Raw genomic sequence first — 18,965 nt, forward strand, 5'->3', positions numbered from 1 at the left:
CGACTCCTTCGAATTGGGCCAAAGAAAAGCCTCAGCCTACCTACCTGCGTTGTGAATGGTGAGGTTTGTGAGGATGGATAGCAATAATCACATCATAAATATGGAGACGTAGTCAATGGGCTTTAAAGGCCGTCTTAATGATGCCCTCTTTTTAGTCTTTTCTCACATGCCCAGCATTAATTAAACACTCACCCAATGCTTTTGAATCACTCTTATGGGTAGGGCTGTACAAAGAACTGGATAGGACTGTATTTCAGCCTAATTCGGAGTCTGATCTTTTTCATGAAAAGGATTAGATTAGGTAACCCGTAATCCGGTCTGGTCCTGTGAAAACTCGGAGATTAACAGGATCGGACTTGGTCCATATGACTGAGAGAGTGGTCCTGTTAGTCCAATACTCACTTGGCCTTTTTTTTTAAAAAATATTTTATATTTTTAAATAAACTCTGGTGCTTGCTTTTATTTGTTACAGATAAAATTGTCGTGAAATCACCATATATGTATTATTGCTTAGATCATTGCAAAAGAAATTACTCAGATAAAAACACCAAATATGCATTATTGCTTTATGGTGCGTGAAGCCGTGAAGTCAATGAACATAAAGCAAATAAGTAACTAACAACTCAGATCATTGCAAATGCAAATTAAAAGAAAGATATAAAACAAAAAAATAAAAAAGAAAATGAATTTCTGATGGTGAAAACTGAAACCGCTGAAACGCACCAGATTTGAGGAGTGGGGACGACAAGGAGAATGACAAAGGCAGCACCAGATCTGAGGAGTGAGGACGACAAGGAGAACGAGGAAGGCAGCACTAGATCTGGTCAAGGCGAAGCTGAGAATGGAAATGGAAATCTGAGGCAAAGCTAGGCAAAGCAAGTATCTTCCTTCTTCAAGTTGCGTTGCGTCAAGGCGTGAAGGTAGAGGATGAGATCTGGGTCGAGTTGCAGTTGCAGTTGTGTTAAGGCGTGGAGGCGGAGGGCGGAGGCCGTCGACTGGTCTAAGCATTGAGATCTGTATGGCTCACTGGAGGAGAGCAAGGAGGATCAAAGGTGGAGAGCAAGGGCGAGCGATGGTGCAACGTCATCGACGTGAATGACGGTGGTGGTCGGTGGGCTTCGGTGCACTAGAGCAGGGTCGAGTCACGCGTGAGTGGCTGAGAGTTGAGAGTTCAGCAGGGTCTGAGCACTAAGATCTATGTGGCTGACGCTGAGACTAAGTGTGCTATAGTGTTCAGGATTTTTTTTCAGTTAGAGTGTGTGGCGTGCAAGGCTGGACGGCTGGACCTGACTAAAGACTATTTTTTTAAGACTTATTAATTAATAATTTATTAATTAATTTTAATTATATTAAAATAATTATGTAGGACCAGACCGAACCACTTAGTCCAGAAGCTTGGTCTCTAGTCTGATCTTACCAGAAAAATCAGCCCTGTCTTTTTGGTCTTTTTGGTCCTATAGGACTGGACAAGACTGAGTTTTCACGGGTCGGACCGGATCAAACCAGACTACGAGACTTTTGCACAGCCCTACTTATGGGCTTCATTGCCTCTTAAAAATATTCCCTCCATTTTTATTTATATAAAAAATTATATTATTTAATTTAAAAACATCAGTTAACTATAATAATTATATCTAAAAATAAAAAATAAACTAAAATGTTATATATTAATCAATATAAATAGATATTAATTATTTTTTATTAATATAAATTATAAAAAATAATTTAAAAATGTATAATAAATGTTTATTAAAATAGGTGATTACCTCTATTAACCAACTGGTGAGAGATAAGAATGAGAAATGAGAGGACTAGTGAGACTAATTAATAGAGACATCAATAATGAAAGTGTGAAGAAAATAAAATAGTTAAAAAAAGTGGAATTGTAAATAGTTATGATCTAAAAGAAATTTAAAATTATAAAGAAGTTCTAATAAAATATAGATTTGGTCAAAGACTATTTATGTATCCAAATAAATAACTTGGTTCAAATTTAAATATACTCTCTTTGGTCATATTTATTAGAATAAAAAAAATTTAAATCTCGGTAACTCTATTTTAAAATTTAATATGTTTTTACCTTTATCTCTAATAAAGACAAAAAAAATCCTTAATCATTTTTTTTACCATTTAACAAGTGCATAAAGGTAAATATGAACAAAGAAAATAATAAATCGTCTTGTAAATACAATAAAAATTAATCTTTTAACTCTTTCTTATAAATAAGATTAAAGGACTAAATTCAAATCTTCATTTATATAAACACACCCTTAATAAATTTGTCCTCCTTTCTCTTCTTAATCCTCCTCCCAGATTAGATAGATTTGGAGGGATTATTAAAATCCCTCCCCCTATTCACTTTACTAAGCCAAACAATGCGTAAGTTTGAATCGACTAATAAGTGAAGAACTAAGCCCAGTTCTTTGTCCTAAATAAAGAAGATAGTTAAAGGATTTATTTTGGTTATAAATGTAATATATCATCATTTTGTCTCATAAATTTATATTTTTTTTAATTATTCATATTGATTGAATATAATAAAGGGGAGTTTCCTTCAATGGGTTAATTTCAATGCAAATGATTCAATGGGGTGTTTTAGGAAAATTAAATTAACTGATAATTTCTTTAATCTCTATAAATGGATTATTGTATAGCTCCTATATTTAGGATTGAACAGTACAATGAGATGACCAAAGCAGTTTTTAATTGCTAAGAAGAAATCATTGAAGAATTATAAATTGCTTCATATTTAATTTTGAATATCTAATTCTTTGTATCGATCAAGTACACGAATTGAGGTTGTTGATCAAGCCAAGCAGTCCACAATTGATAAGCTAAAATAGTATTGTTGGAAGAATGATTGTTGGTTGCTTGTTATTTTGAGGCATTGTTGTATTTATGAATCAATGTAGAAGGAAATGTGATTTTGTTTTTCGTGCATCCTTTTTTATTTATCATTCAACAATTTATAATTAAGGCATAGACTGTTATAAAATAATAATAACAATAATAACAGACTGTAATAATAATAATAATAATAATAATAATAATAATAATTGAGGCATGGACATTGTGGACTGATTTTGCTGCTCCCCGTGTAACGCACAAGGAGGAAAAGCTATTTAAAATTACAAGCATACAATAAAACAAAGAAAAATGAAACAAATGTTATAAAAAAAAATTCTTCCACGCTCACTCTATCATTAATCTTAATTAAGAGGATATTCAACTTGTTAAACAAAACAATGAATACACACCCATTCACCCATATTCTTGGTCTCCAACTAGATACAACATTCAAATGTTTTTAAACTAAAGTATACATTTAATTATTTAATTTTATATAAAATTTTAATTAGATTCTTAATTTTATAAAGTATTTTTTTCAATTCTTTAATTAATCCTAATACCTTTAATTTTAAAGGATAATTTTGTGTCAATTATTATTATTTTAAAAAATTCAGCTTAATATGTTAATATTTAATAATATTTTTTTAGTATTTAAAAGTTTAATATTTAAAATTAATCGTGTTAGAGTTAAAGATTTAAAAAAAATATTTTATAAAATTAAAAATAAAAATAAAACTTTATATTAATTTCAAAGAATTAAACACAGTTGCACTTTATTGAATGTTTTTATTATAAAAGGAAAATAAACATTTGGCTTTTTTAAGATATGAAAGGTTTGTCCATTATCTTCTCGTGCCATCAAGAAATGGATACCAAACAAGACAATTAGATCTACAGCTTTTGATTTCCCCCATATTTTATGTTAAGTAGATTGTGAGATGAATTATTTATTGGGAGAATTACAATTAAATTTTCAATAACAATTAGGTGATTAGGTCATGATAATTTTTTTAAAACTAAGTTGTAAATATTAATTTTACTAATTATTTTTGGTTAAAAAATTAAATAACTACTAATTTAGAAGTTCTATCAGTTTATGATTGAGATTTCTATTCACAACTATTTAGGTCAATATTTGCAATTAATTTTTTTTAAAATTTTGTTAGAATCTAATTATCATTGATTTTGATTTTGAAACTTCTTTTTTTTCTCTCTCTAAGAATTAATGAATTATTTCTTGTGACCCACATGTTAAAATCAAGCTCTTAATTAATTAAACTAATAATGTACCCGTGCAATGCACGTATTTTATATTACGGTTTTTATAAATAGTCTCAAAAAAAATAACGTGTAGCAGACATGTTCTTCATATCATCCTATACATAGTGGGACTGTGTAATTATAATTATTAATATTAAATATGTATATTATAGTAAAACAAATGGTAAAAAAAAAATGCATACTAAGTAAATGAATATGATAGGAAGTAAATTAAAAAAATTTATAATTATTTAAATCAAATTATCGAAGACTTTTCTATAAATAACATTCAAAGTTATATATCTAGAGCAACCATCGATTCCAAGAACCAATATTTTTAAACCATTTTAAGTTTCAAACATGAAAAACAACAACACATAATTGGTCGTAAGTGAAAATAGGATGAGGCATGTACAAACTAACATAACATAGGCTCTAGTCCTGGCTTTAATTAATGGGAATTGCAAATGCCAATGTAATGGGAAACTACCCCTTCCTCATAATAAATGGCAATCTTGAATTAGATGGATATATAGCAATATGTGGTATACATACTTTCATCCATTTAATTGGTCCACCCATTTCTTGGGCTTCAAAAACATGTTTTCCAACTCATGTAAATATAAGACGTGTATCATTGCATAACTCTAGATACTTATTAATGTTTCGGTTCACATTAAAATAATTAGGGCACTCACTTTAAGCCTTATTTTATAATTTAAGAGGCTTAACATTGTAATTTAATATAATTTGAAATATTTGTAAAGTGAAAGTCATTAAGTAAATTCATGTCCCTATTATCTTTAATTTACTATCCAAGCTCAATATACAACTTTCTCTCCATAGGAGCAGAGACAATATGTACCTATTTACTTTTTCAACCACAACCAACATATATAGATGCTAATATAACCCTATTTTTAAAATATGAAGAATTAAATATATTGGCAATGAAATTTGTGAAAGTTGAATTAATGATAGACTTTATTAAATTATCTAAACCATCTAAGAACAGGACAACTAAGATCTTAATATCGACAAATCATTCATTAGCTCCAACAATAGTCTCATCACAAATTGAGATAATCTAGTTAGTAAAATCTTGAAGAGCACTAATAGATGCTCCATTATTTGTTGCTAGAAGTTTCATGTTTATTGTTAGTGGAAGAAGTTAACAGTTGTCCTAAAACAAAAAGTTAATAGTAGCAAAAACAATGTCTTTTCTTGACACCTAGAATAACAATAAGGTCGGATTTGCCTTAAATCTCCACCAAATATAGTAACTTTTCCTCCAAAAGAAAGATAACCAACTAATAGATTTCTTAACTTTAGAACATTCTTAAAGCATCTATCATGAGTTTCAAGACAAAACTTATATGCTATTGGAGTCTGTAACACCCTCAAAAATACAAACCGATTTTTCGCAAATTATTAAAACCATTATCGTGGTAAAAAATTTTCTTACCATGATACATCCAAGACATAGCACAAGTCTTAAAATATTCAAAAAGGCAATTAAAACCATGAGGGACAGACATAATCCTCTTGGTCATATAAATACTTTTAATAAAAAGGATTAGAGTTTACATGCTTCACAAAAAAGATATGTCCTAAGTTGGCACAAGATACATTGTATAATCTAAAATAAGAGGCAACGTAAAAGATGGTGTCTCATACACCATAGTTATACCTCTGGTGCTTTCTCGGCCGAACTCGCTCCTGTAAAAATATTAACCATGGAGAATGAGACTTAAAAATCCCAGTAACCAAACATTAATATGTAATGATACATGCGCTTGTAACTAATCATGTGATTGCTAAGTAGGCATATAAAACATTTAATCGAACAATACTTTCAAACAAACTGAACAAGTATTTAATTTGCATGACTGCACCTTATATCTTCCTTTTGCCATGCTCGGACGCCAAATCACCTGGCCAAAGGTGAGTTGGACCAAGCGACACGCCACTCATTGGGTCCAATGAGGGCATACCACGTGGTAATAATTAACCGAACAGAAATTTTCATTAACATCATACATTAAAATACCCTGACAAGTCATGCATCATTCAAATATCCAAACAAAAATATATCCGAACAATAATATCTCATCATGATAAACAAAAATAAATTTTTTAACCCACTTGGCAATAATTTCAAACAAGTATATACAGTATTTATTTTCAATAATTCATAATTTTTTCAAACAATAAAAAAAACAACACATAACCATTCACAAATACACCTATCACAACATATTAATAATAGTTACCTTGTGTCTTGAATAACAAGTTTCCCTTCACAACTCCTTTTTCACCACTATCTTTGTCAATATAATCTACATAATTATTTCACAATACTATATATTAATTTTACATTAAAATAAATAACTCTAATTTAAAGAGTTAGAAAGTCTTAGATCTATAATACATATTAACACTAATTTAAGATTTATGCCTCATTTTACTTTCCAAATTCTTTTCTAAAATTTTCATACCCTAATAAACTATTTTTTTATCCTTAAATCACTTCTAATATCACAATTTCATCCTTCTATATTCTAAAAATTCATCCAAAAATAAATTAAAAATTTTAAAATTATCTTGAAGCCTCAAATCACCTTTCTATAACCTCAAAAATATCTAGTGATACTTAAATAAATATTTAATAATCAGAGGTTCATCCCTACATCTCAGATTCCACATAAATTTAATCACATAGATCTAGATTTTAACTCAAAAATTCTTAAACATGAGTTTCAACCTCAAGAAAATATTCTATAATATTTATTATATTTCTCAGAGTTTTAACCTATATTTTTAGTCCATCATATCATCAGATTAACTATCCTTTAGAAAAATCCTAATCAGAATATTTACTCTATCCTATAAAATAATCATATCACTAGAAAGCTAATATTATTTAGAAAATAAATATAAAATTAATTTTGTAATTAAATAAATTTTTAAATACTAATCTAAACAGGAAAGTTAGAACATACCTGAAGAAAAAGAAAATAATTCCCCCTTGCGAGAAAATGCTGAACAACATGAGAGGAAGAGAGAAAAATAATATAAAAATAGAATTGTGGGTCCCAAAATTATATTAAGAAAAAAAACTATAGGTCTGAATTTAATTATTCAAACCTTTGGGCCATTACTTATAATTTTCTCTAAATTGTATCTTAGGCCCTTAATTGCAATTTTCACAAATTGTATTAACTTTCTTTTTACCTTCCTCTACATGCTCTCACTTTTTTTTATACATGAGGAATCCTTTCCTCGTCCCACATCTAACCGATGTGGGACTTCTACACCCCCCTTTCATTTTTTTTTTACTTTCTTTTCTTTTCTTTTTTTTTAACTCACACACACATAATTTTTTTTAAATCTTAAAATTATATCTTAACAAAATATTTTTTATATAATTTTAAACCTAAGTTTTTAATTCATAATTAAATTTCTAACCATATTATTATTTCTGAATAATCTCAAATAATATAAATTTCTATTATTATTATTATTATTTATTTATTTAAATAAAAACTTAAATTTCACAACAATTTTTTGTTTTATCTAAAAAAAATTAGGATGTTACAGAGTCTCATTCTATATAATCAATAAAGTGTGAACCAATAATTTTGCCAAGTTGCTCCCATATTTCATACTACATATAATGTCTTTTATCACAAAAAGAGGAATATAAAATTGTGAGTTTTCTGTCCTCTTAGGAGCATTAGAGAAGCTATTCTCCTTGATGCTACATAGAGAACCATTTTAGCTCTACATATGCCTTCCTAATACCACTATATCCATACAAGGAAAAAATATCATTTATCAAATTCAATAGCAGCAATAAATTTATCATGAATCTTCTTTTTCTCATAAGTTAAGCTTTAAAACAACCTTATCAATTCATTGTCTAATGCATCTCTATTACAATTTAGTTCATTTCTTATCCCACTCGCATCTAAGCTTAACATGTCAAATAAAGGTATAGGCTCATGATTTCTAGGACTTTTCCTATTAGATTATAGTATTTTTTTTAGTTTCACTTGGAACTAGTGATATGAGTTGATCTTGCAGGTCCAACCTTGTCAAAGAGCGGCAGGTTGGATTGCATAATCTAGAGTTTGGTTAGATGTATGCTAATCTTGGATTGCACTATTTATCTATAGGGATAACCAGCTTATAATTTTTTATTTTAAAATTTTTCATTATTTAATTATTCATTCCTTCTTCTTCTAATCTTCCTCATTTTTGTTCCACATGTAACTAGAGTAATCTTCTTATATATTATACTAATTAAATAATATTATTTAATTAGTATAATATATAGCTAGAATTATATTATTTTTAAAAGTTGAAGGAATAAGTTGCACAATAAATAAGTTCAGTGTCTATAGTGCTATTGAAAAACTTAGGGGGTAACTTGCTCATTTAGCCAATTATTTAATATTATTTTTTAATAAGAAAATATAAATAAAATTATTTAATTGGCAAATATAAGTACTTTTAACTTTCAAACTCAAAAACAATTAATATCTTACCCTTCCAAGAATATTGAATCTCATGGGAGTTCATCAAATTCCAATTTTTCACAATGGTTTGAGTTTTATAGATTTAAATATAGATAAAAATGAATAAAAATAATTTATATTTTTAGAAGATATATATCTTGTAACCATTCTTTTTCTTTGTGTACATAAATATTTAAAAATTAAGTTCAAAAATAGTCACAAACAAACAATCAAACTTGACCTCTAAAGCACAAAATCATTGAAATAATACCAAAATAAAATTTTACTTTTACATAAAATCAATCATGCAAAATAGGCTTGATGATGTTACAAAATTAATTAAAGGTTAAATGATGAACTTGTCTATGCACTATAGGTCTATAGACATCCGGTACTCTAAACTCATTTTGGTATAATATTCTACTTCAATTTATAATTCATATTTCTATTTACAAATATCTAAATCAATATTTATAATTTATTTTTAAAAATTTTGTTAGAATCTAACTGTCCTTAATTTTGTTTTTGAAACTTCTTCTTCTTATTTTTTTTAGGCCAAGCTAATAATTAGTGAATTATTTCTTGTGACCCACATGTTGAAATCAAGCTCTTAATTAATTATAGATGGTCAATATGTGTGACTATGGAATATCCAATGTAATATTTTTTTTTCTTTCCATGATTAAGTTGGAGTTCTGTTTTCTCCTCTAAAATCAAATAATCGGGTTATGAAACTTGAGGGCAATCATCCATAGATCAGGATCTAAAATATCTCTTGTGGGCATCATAAAATTAAAACTAAATGCTCATCAAGTACATCTTAGTGAAAGGCCACAATATCTGAACATCTTACACATAAAAAAATCCCATAATCAATAGAAAATTTATGTTTTATCGCACTATTAATAGTTAATAAATTATGAAAATTGCCAACTCTATACAACGAATAAGGAAACGTCTATTTGTATATAATTTGGATATAAGAGTCAAGAATCATATCTTGCTATTAAAGTTGAATGGATGATACATCACCTCCAGTTGATAATTGATAAAGACGTCTTCACATAAATTGGGGTGATGAAATAATTAACTTATCCTTTCGCTCTTACCAATCATCAGCGGCCATTATATCAGGGGTAGATTAACTTAATTAATTAGAATGAATGATTTTTTTTTTTTAGTTTGAATCTATATTTGATATCAGCGATTAAGTTTTATCATTTTATTTTTAATAGAAACAATATTTTCCTAAGTTAACATGTAGAGTATTATTTTGATCTCATCAATACTATTTCAATCCTTAATATAAAACAAAGTTAATAAATTTTGTGCTTGTTAAGAAGAAGAAGAAGAAGCTTCAGGGGACTTGTTGGGCTGCAACTTGAAGCCACTCAGTGACCTAGATCATGAACTTGTGATTCCCAATAATGGATGCATGATTAGGAGCGCTTGGCTTTAGAAGAAATCTGAAGACACAGAGAAAGAACACCAACTGCTTGCTGTATGCTTCTAAGGCATCAAGGCGACCAGGTCCATCGCACACGACGTGGTTCGACCAGATCGCCATGATGAAACCTCCACACTTCAGTTGCATTTATAGAAAAATTGATGAAGAGAAGACTGAATATTCATGAATGGAAATAATACAATTTGACAATGAAATTGATCCTTCACTTAAAGGATTTACAATACTAATCAACTCACTTGGGTGATGAACAAATCTCATTTTAGGAACTAACTTAGAGGTGAGGACCTATGTTAACCTCCCTCTTGAAGATGGGGTTAAACCCCCTTACTCAACACACAATGATGTGGCTCTTTTATATAGATTTAGGATACCAACTAACTATGTGATTAAACACTAATCACTCTTAATATTCCAACTCCTCCCCTCAAGTTGACACCCCTTTAATTCTAGTTGCTCAACTTGCCAACACGAAAGGAAGAGGGGAACAACAATATCATTGGAATATTAACCACAACAAAACACAATTAATTGATCATCTAGACCAATTACAAATTAAACTATCCTATACTTATAGGATGAAAACAATGCCTTTCAAAGGCAATCTTCTACTCTCTCTTCTTCATCAACTTCCATATTTTCATCAATGTTTGGTTATCCTTGGCATGCTTGTGTACATTCATTAAACTGTTGAATGTTACAGTGGGCTTAATCCCTTTAGCTTTCATCTCACCAAAAAATGTACTTAAAGCTTGATGAATCAAGCCAATTTTGTCCACTTTCATAGTCTTTGCAAGTGTCTTCAAATCACCATGAAAAATGCCACGGGATCTCATCATGTATTCCACGTCACAAAACTCATGGAAATATACCTTTGACTAACTCCAAAATTCAAACCCTGTATGGAACATATATTAAAGAATTCACACTGATCACAATAGATGCCAAAAAGACTACGTTCATATGTAATGGGAAGAATATTTGTAGTCTCAACTGAAACCACATTCATAACTCATGTTCCATTATTAATAGTCTCATCATGCTTGGTGGAAATGAGGACAGTGTGAACATGGACAACAACCATGGCATCATTGAGTACTTAACTGTTACTGGTGTCTTACTATTTGATCTTAGCCTAGCTTCATTCTCCACAAACTCCTCAACCCCATTAAATCTGAAGGCACTAAGCCATACAAGGAATTATCACTTAAGATTAGGGTCATTACTAGAAGCATGTTCTGTAACATATCTAGGCTTATGTTGTGCACACATATACAAAACCTTAGACCATCTCACACCACAAGATTAACAAATTGCATGAAACCCAAAATAGAATAAAGAAGAAGGATTCGAAACAAGAAATAGGGGAGAACATTTAAACAACAAGGTTGACCTTCAAGATCACTTGACACATGGGACTTGAGCTAGATTGAGATCCTAATGAGAATCTTTGAAGATTTCTATGTATCTGCCCATAGTTGAAAATGATGGAGGAAAAGATCAATGGTTACTATCATATAATCTTGTCGCGGTGGCCTTATTTGGCAAACTCTCTTGCTACATAACTTGCAGTGACTCATCATCTAAGGATCATGTACTCATAAGCAAATCTAGTAGGTTCAAAAGAACATCTGCACCCATTCACTAAATTTGGTTTCTTCACATGCAAAATTGCCGATGCCAAGTGAGAATGACTTAACTGATTCTGTTACTTGACTCGCTCAGGTATGATTGCTATTTTTCTCTTACATCCCTGAAGGACATTGATGGCCTTTGTTGTCGTTTCGAATATTGAGCTCACCGGTGTAATGAAATAAAGGAGGAGACGAAGAAGAGAAGCTGTAGAAATTTGATACCCTAAAAAAGAGAAAGAAAAAAGGCAAAATCTTGTGCATAACCTAGGTAAACTAAATCTGATCTTGATTTTCCAACAGTGTCTGTGGTTTGGTTTTCGCTTGAGAGGAATACCTGGAGGCAGAGATGAAGAGGTTGGAGAACGATAATAAAAAAGGAAAAACCTTAGACAAGGGAAATAATGTGCAATGCAGTGTTCTGCACTTGCACAAGAAATGCACCATGTTGCAAATCAGAGAGGTCACTAAATCTTGTCCATGATGGTCCCAAATTCTTGATCTTGGGCCCCTTCATTGCAACTTTTGCCCAAGTCTTGAAACTTACTCAAGCCCAACTATTGATATTATGGTTTTGAATCTTGGTTTCTCGATAGTTTCTCTGCTGAACCTCGATGATCATCCTCTAAACAATCATAAGGCCTAAAGATGGCTTGCTCTTGATACCATGTAGAGAAAATGATGAAGAGAAGAATGAATACTCACGGATGGAAATGATACAATTTGACAATAATTGATCCTTCATTTGAAAGATTTACAATACTAATCAACCCACTTGGGTGATGAACAAATCTCATTTTAGGAACTAATTTGAGGTGAGGATCTATGTTAACCTCCTTATTGAAGATGGGATTAAACCCCCTTACTCAACACACAATGATATGGCTTCTTTATACAAATTTAAGGATACCAAGTAACTATGTAATTAAACACTAATCACTCTTAATATTCCGACAGTGTCACTTGTCATTCATATTCATAATATTCTATGAAAGCTTTGGTTAAAAAGCCTAAAGGAAGAATGAAAGGAAGAAGGAAGAAGGAAGGAAGGCATAAAGAATATTGGAAAAGGTGCATTAGAGAAGGGAGAATCATCAAATTAGATCAAATCCCACCAGTTATTCATCCTCTTCCTTCTCATATCTCTCCATCCACCTCTCCACAATTGGTTTAGTTGGCCACATGCTCTCCGACTATAACAATTCTGTTTGGTCCATGTCAATACTATTGTGAAGAGAGAAAGACAGAGAGAAGGAGGAGGGAAGAGAAGGCTTAGTGGACCCCAACATGCTTAAAGGAACGGCTGTCAGTTCCAAAATAACAGTAGGGCAAGATTGTCCAAGTCTAATGATTGAACATTTAAAATAAAAAGAATTATATTAAAATCTTATCTAAAACAATTAATCACTACAAAATTTTATTGATCATTAAAACTAAGGTTTGATTGTGTTATTAATGGTTTAAGTTTAATTATTAATGAACCTTATAATAATTAATTTATTCTTGTGAGGTATAATTCTCCATTTAAAATATATCAATTACCCTTTTCTTAAACAAGTTTCTATTTCTAATAAAATTAGAAAGCTACAGAACTCAAAAAATCATGGCTTTAAAGCCAAAAGTGGAGCCTTAAAGAGTTTGAGTTTGGCATCAAGACGTGAGATAAAATGCCCTAGAAACAAAATGTCCACAAGTAGCTCAAAAAGATAAGCATTGTGATCTAAATTTTAAAGATGACCCGAACGTGTAGGAAAAGACAAGGACCCAATGAAATATTACATACTCTCCCTCATTCCCTTTTGATTCCTCATTGTCCCACCATGTGAGAGAATATCCATTACTGAGACTCCCTTCCTCTTGTGTTAGATTCTTAGATTCCTTCACTCAAAGTCTTTTTTACTGTTGATTTTAATCATAAACTATAACATGAAGCTGAAGGCAAGCACCTTTATATTATACTCTCCGCATCTTTAACCATCATGAGCTCAACTTCCATAAATCCCTTTGTTTCTCCTCATTGCCTTTTATCCTCATTCCCGTCTTCTTCATCTTCTTCCTTACACTCTCTACCTTGTGTTAGGTTTTATCAATTTCAGTATGTAAGAGCAATACCCATTAGTTTTTCTTGAAGATTTTACCCTTTGCAAGGGTTAAAGAGAGTGAATAGTAGAAAAAGTTTTGTTCTTGAATTTAGCAATATGACCATTGCGGATATTAATCTCCATGACAAAGAAGAAAAAAGGAATCCTCCAACTTTAATGGATTCTAAGAACAAGTTGAGGCCTCGTTGAATTGCTCTCTTTGTTGAACCTTCTCCTTTTGCGAGAGTATTATGACTAATAGCTTCTGCCTTCTTCATTTTTTGCATTGTAAATAAGTTTCAAGTGTCCATTATAGTTGATTATGGGATATATGAAATCTCTTTACGTTTATCTTCCTTTCTTTGAGATGGCATCGAATTGAATGGCACTTGTTGCTCTTATTCAACATTTACTGTATGGTGTTCGATGAATTGACTGAGAGAGCATGAGTTCTAGCATCAAAAGCCTCAGACTTTTATACTGCTTCCCACTGTTAATATTATACTCAGCTTATATATTTTCTTGAAGTTTAATGTTCATGTTATCTGCCTGTATTGAAATTAAGAATCTTAAGATATGGTGGATGTGGTCTTTATACTCCTCTTTAAGTGCATTCACTGTAGTGAAATTCTTCCTTTATTTTGTAATTAAGCTGACATTGCTTTATCAATGTAATCATTTATTCCTTAATTGTGAATACGGTGTAAATTCTTGGCTTGAACTAGCTTATCTTGAATTCTTTCTAGTTAATGTTGATGAACAATTAATATTTTAAGTTTTAGTTGTTGCTTGCACTGTAGTCTATATGAGGTTGCACTAGCTACTACACTTGCCATTATTCTTTAATAATCTAATAATTATTGAATTGCTAAGTCTATAAGAGAAAATGATAGGTGAGGGCACAACCACTGGGTCAAAAGATTATAATATGGGTCCTAGCCATAAGGGAAAAGACTTGATATTGTAACCTTTTGAGTTTAAAGTTATCCAATTGAGCTGAGAGGGAGTTCAATCTTTAGGTGAGTAAAGTGTGTTAGGAGAGTTCTAGCCTCTTGAAAGTCTAATGTGTTAGGGTAGAGGAAGACCATTTTTCTTCATCATTTTCTCTTTATATTTATTTTAATGTGTGGGTAAGTGACTTATGTTCTAGGTTGTTACTCTGTGATGTGTATTATGTACTAATCCTTACCTTGTAACTACATTCAGTTTAGTATGTGGGTGAGGTTAGCTTAAATCATTATTTCTCTTATAATCCAACTTTATTACTCAACAATAGTATTTTCAACCCCATTTAAAGTGTGTTTTTCGGTTTTTACTTGTTTTAAGCTTATTAGAATAAAGGGTTATTTCATAATCCTTGGTGTGATAAGAGACATGTACTATTAAGTTTGGGGAAGGAATTTATGTCTTCATTCGAAAAAAAATATTTATTCAAAGCAATATCCATTTTGCATATATGTCTCAGGATATAAGAATCGATTTCAAAATTTTATCAAATACCTACATGAAATGGGGGATGAGGTATTTTTTCCCTTATCCCTATATTTCTTCTATATGTGCACGTGTTTTTTTATCTATATGTGTTGCTTTTATTTGATATCCTCAATTATTTAGAGCAAAGCTAGAATAGATAGCTCCAGCATTATCATTTTGTTCGGGAAAATGGTTTTACTAATTTGATTTCCCTGTTTTATTAATTATTCAAACTGCCATCTTGTGCTTCTTATTGAATATCTTGAACTGTTAGTGCCCTAATGTTAAAACTAAACTTGATTGATGTGAAGTTCATTATTGTATCAGGATTCTCTCGCTGAAGTTGCTAGATAGCTAGTTAAAAGTGCCCAGCTTGTAATATATGAAATTAATACACAATTTCTACATGCATGTCTTAACATTAACATTGGCTTTATTTGTGACTGTTGTAGATCATTATCATGACTACACGTGAAGGAGTGCCTTAGGAATTTTATGGAGCAAAATAATTGGATCACTAAGGTTAAGTTAATTATTTTTTTCTTGATGCTTACCTCACTCTCACTTTTTTCTTTATCTATTGTTTCTTATATTTTAAAATTTTTGTTCTTGAATCTTAAATTGTGTTTCTTTTTAGCAAAAATAATGTGGCATTTCTTGTGATTTTCTTTTGATTATTGATCCTCCTTGTTGAATTGTGTGTGTAAGTATAGTTTTAATCACTGACGCTTCTTTTTTCAACAATTTCAATACACAGTTTTCCTTGTCTATGGTACCAAAAAGTTCCCCTCTCCTTGACATTTAGTCCAAGAATAATTTTAAAGGTAGCTAGATTTAAGTCGGATATAATTCACTCATCATCACATAGCATAATGGTTGGTCAACAACTTATGTATTCTCTCTTACCTATTTAGGCACATTACATTTACAAAAATGAATATACATGTAGTGTATTCTTAAATAAATAAAAAGAAAGAGAGAGATTGGGTGGAAAGGTGAAATGTAAGGCGATATAGATTCACATTCTTTTGAATCACACTCTCTTGCCCCTCTGAATGTATGAATGTAAAAGATCCACTTTGCACATTCATTCTACTCTAAGGATACTGTAGAAAGAATTTGACTCTGGCGATATTTCAGGTTTTCGGTGCCCTTGTCATAGCGAAAGTTTTGTGGGTGCCTCTTGCCCTGTCTTATCATACCTATGTACCTGTGTAAGTAGTATTTATGTTCAAATTTTTCTACCTTTACACATATAGCTTCTTACTTTTGATCGGAGCTATAATAGCTTATTCGATATTGTCTTTAGGTACATTCCTAGATACACCTTTAGTTAGCTGGTGAAGCCTATGTAGATGATCGTAACTATATGTCCTTTCTTTCAAACTTAATAGGATTAAGACTCAATTTTTGTGAACATGATATGAACTTTTCATGTTTTGCATAGAATTTCTTCATGGGATAGATCTTAAAGAAGCTAAAGCAACAGTAGGCGAACATAAGTATCCCGTTCTTAAGTAGTTGTCTCTTCATTATTGTCAGTTGTAACATCAAAGTTAATACTCTTGTTTCTACTGCTCAATGTCTAGTTAATAGAATTCATCTTTAGAGCAAGGGTATTGACTCTAAAAGTTTCCATCCTCAATTTTGGTCAGATGAAATGAGACTAAGACTTAGGTAGGAATCTTCTCACATTTCTTGTCATATATATCACTTTGACATGATAGGATTTCATCTTATTACCTTAAGTTGTGTCAAACAGCAATGGTGAGCCTGAGAAGCCGTTGATAATACATGTTAGAAGACGTGGAGTTGATAAGAGTTTGGACTTTCTCAAAAGGTAGAGTCCTTCATTTGGCTTATCACTTTTCTTGAAATCTGTTGCCCATCTTGAAAATTAGAATATTAAGCTGCATAGGCGTTATGGTTATCACTTAGCAACAAACTCTGTAACTTCCCCATTTAACAAGCAAGATGTTTCAAGCATCATGGTCTGAATATCTATATATTGTCTAACATTCAAAACACTTGATTTGGCAAGGTCATAGACAGACTTCCTAAAGCAAGAATAGCATTCATCGGAGATGGTCTGTGCAAGTAATTAATGTAACTCGTCACTATTAGTATACCATTATCTCTTGTCTCTGTAATCATGTTACAACTACTTTTACCATAAAAAATTTTCTCATTTAAAAAAAAAAGGATATAACACTTTTTACCAAATAAATTTGCTTCCCAACTAGTAAGGAGGAGCTGGAGAAAATGTTTGAAGACATGGCTGTAGTATTCACAGGTATGTTAGGAGGGGATGAATTATCCTAGGCATATGCAAGCGGAGATGTCTTTGTGATGCCTTCAGAGTTAGAGACTCTCAGGGTTGTGGTCCTGGAGTCAATGTCTTTTAGCGTTCCTCTGGTGGGAACGCGTGCTAGAGGGATCCCAAACATAATCCCTATAGACCAAGCGGGTAAAATTGGCTATCTCTATACTCCTGGTGATCTTGAAGACTGGTTGAGCAAATTAATGTCACTGTTGCACGATAAGGAGCTGAGGGAAACCATGGGGAAAGCTACACGAGAAGAAATGGAGAAGTAAGATTGGAGGGCAGCCACTTGAAATATTTAGAACGAGAATTACAATGTTGACATATGGTTTTGGCGTAAGAAAAGAGCTCAGCTACTAAGACCTTTACGATGGCTGACAAAACGTATCTTTCCATCTCCAAGACTGAAAGCCATTAAGTGCAAGTAAAAGGTGAAGCGACATGTAAGTAACATTTTTCAAGTTTAGGCTGGTTTGCAGCGAGCTTTGTGATGACTTCAAAGAAGCCTTGTATTGTATGGTGCAACATGGATGAATGTGTGATCGATTGTGGTGTTGCATCTCATTTAGTGTATTTATAATGGAATGAAAATTATGGAGTCTTTTGCTTTTATGTCATGCCATGGCTATTGGACTGAAAACAAAACGTGATGTCGAGTGTCGAGTGAATCTAGTGGGAACTACTTGAAGAGAAATAGTTGCTTGAAATAATAACGTTACGTATAAAATTATGGTGCAAGTGGTTTGATGTTTTCATTTTATTAAAATTGCGTGAATGCAAAAAAATATCCATGAGCACTAGAGATGGAAAATAAAGTGGGTAGAAGTAGGAAGGTACAAGGTTTCCCGAAATATCGATTTGCATTATCGGATGGACAACTAATTAAAAGCCCATAGCTCCAAGCCAACCTTTCAACTTCCACATCTTGTAGCTTTTCCCTTGGATCTTTGGATTTGATTTGTTATCATTACAAGCATTTTTTTTTAAAAAAAAAAAAAAGCAATGTGGAGATTGGGACTCACCTGATTTCTCTCAAATTGAGAGGTTGGACCATGCAAAAGGCTACTTAACTGCATTTGCTTGTTTTCTGTCTTTTTCATTTTGGTTTATTCATTCAGTCGTTTGTTGCCCACCCTTCTTTCTTTCATGTGCGCATCCCTTTCAGTATCTCTCAATCTCTTCATCCCTTCTCTCCCTTCTATTTTATTCATTACAATTTATATAGGGAGAATGGCAGCAAAATCTCAAGAGAATAAATTAATTGCGGGCACTTCTCTTAGAAGAGATTCGTTTGTCATGTTGTATGGGAGATTTAACTCCTATTGATAATAACTTGTTATTTTTAACTTTAAACATTTATAT

At 31.4% G+C, this 18,965-nt stretch overlaps 1 pseudogene; it reads left to right on the forward strand.

The window, feature by feature from the left end:
• Nucleotides 1-753: 753 nt before the first annotated feature.
• Nucleotides 754-18,031, forward strand: LOC129298298 (sulfoquinovosyl transferase SQD2-like; annotated as a pseudogene).
• Nucleotides 18,032-18,965: the final 934 nt, after the last annotated feature.

Source organism: Prosopis cineraria, unplaced genomic scaffold (genome assembly GCF_029017545.1).
Source record: "Prosopis cineraria cultivar Desert tree isolate PC_DT_omini unplaced genomic scaffold, ASM2901754v1 PC766, whole genome shotgun sequence".
NCBI lineage: Eukaryota > Viridiplantae > Streptophyta > Magnoliopsida > Fabales > Fabaceae > Prosopis > Prosopis cineraria.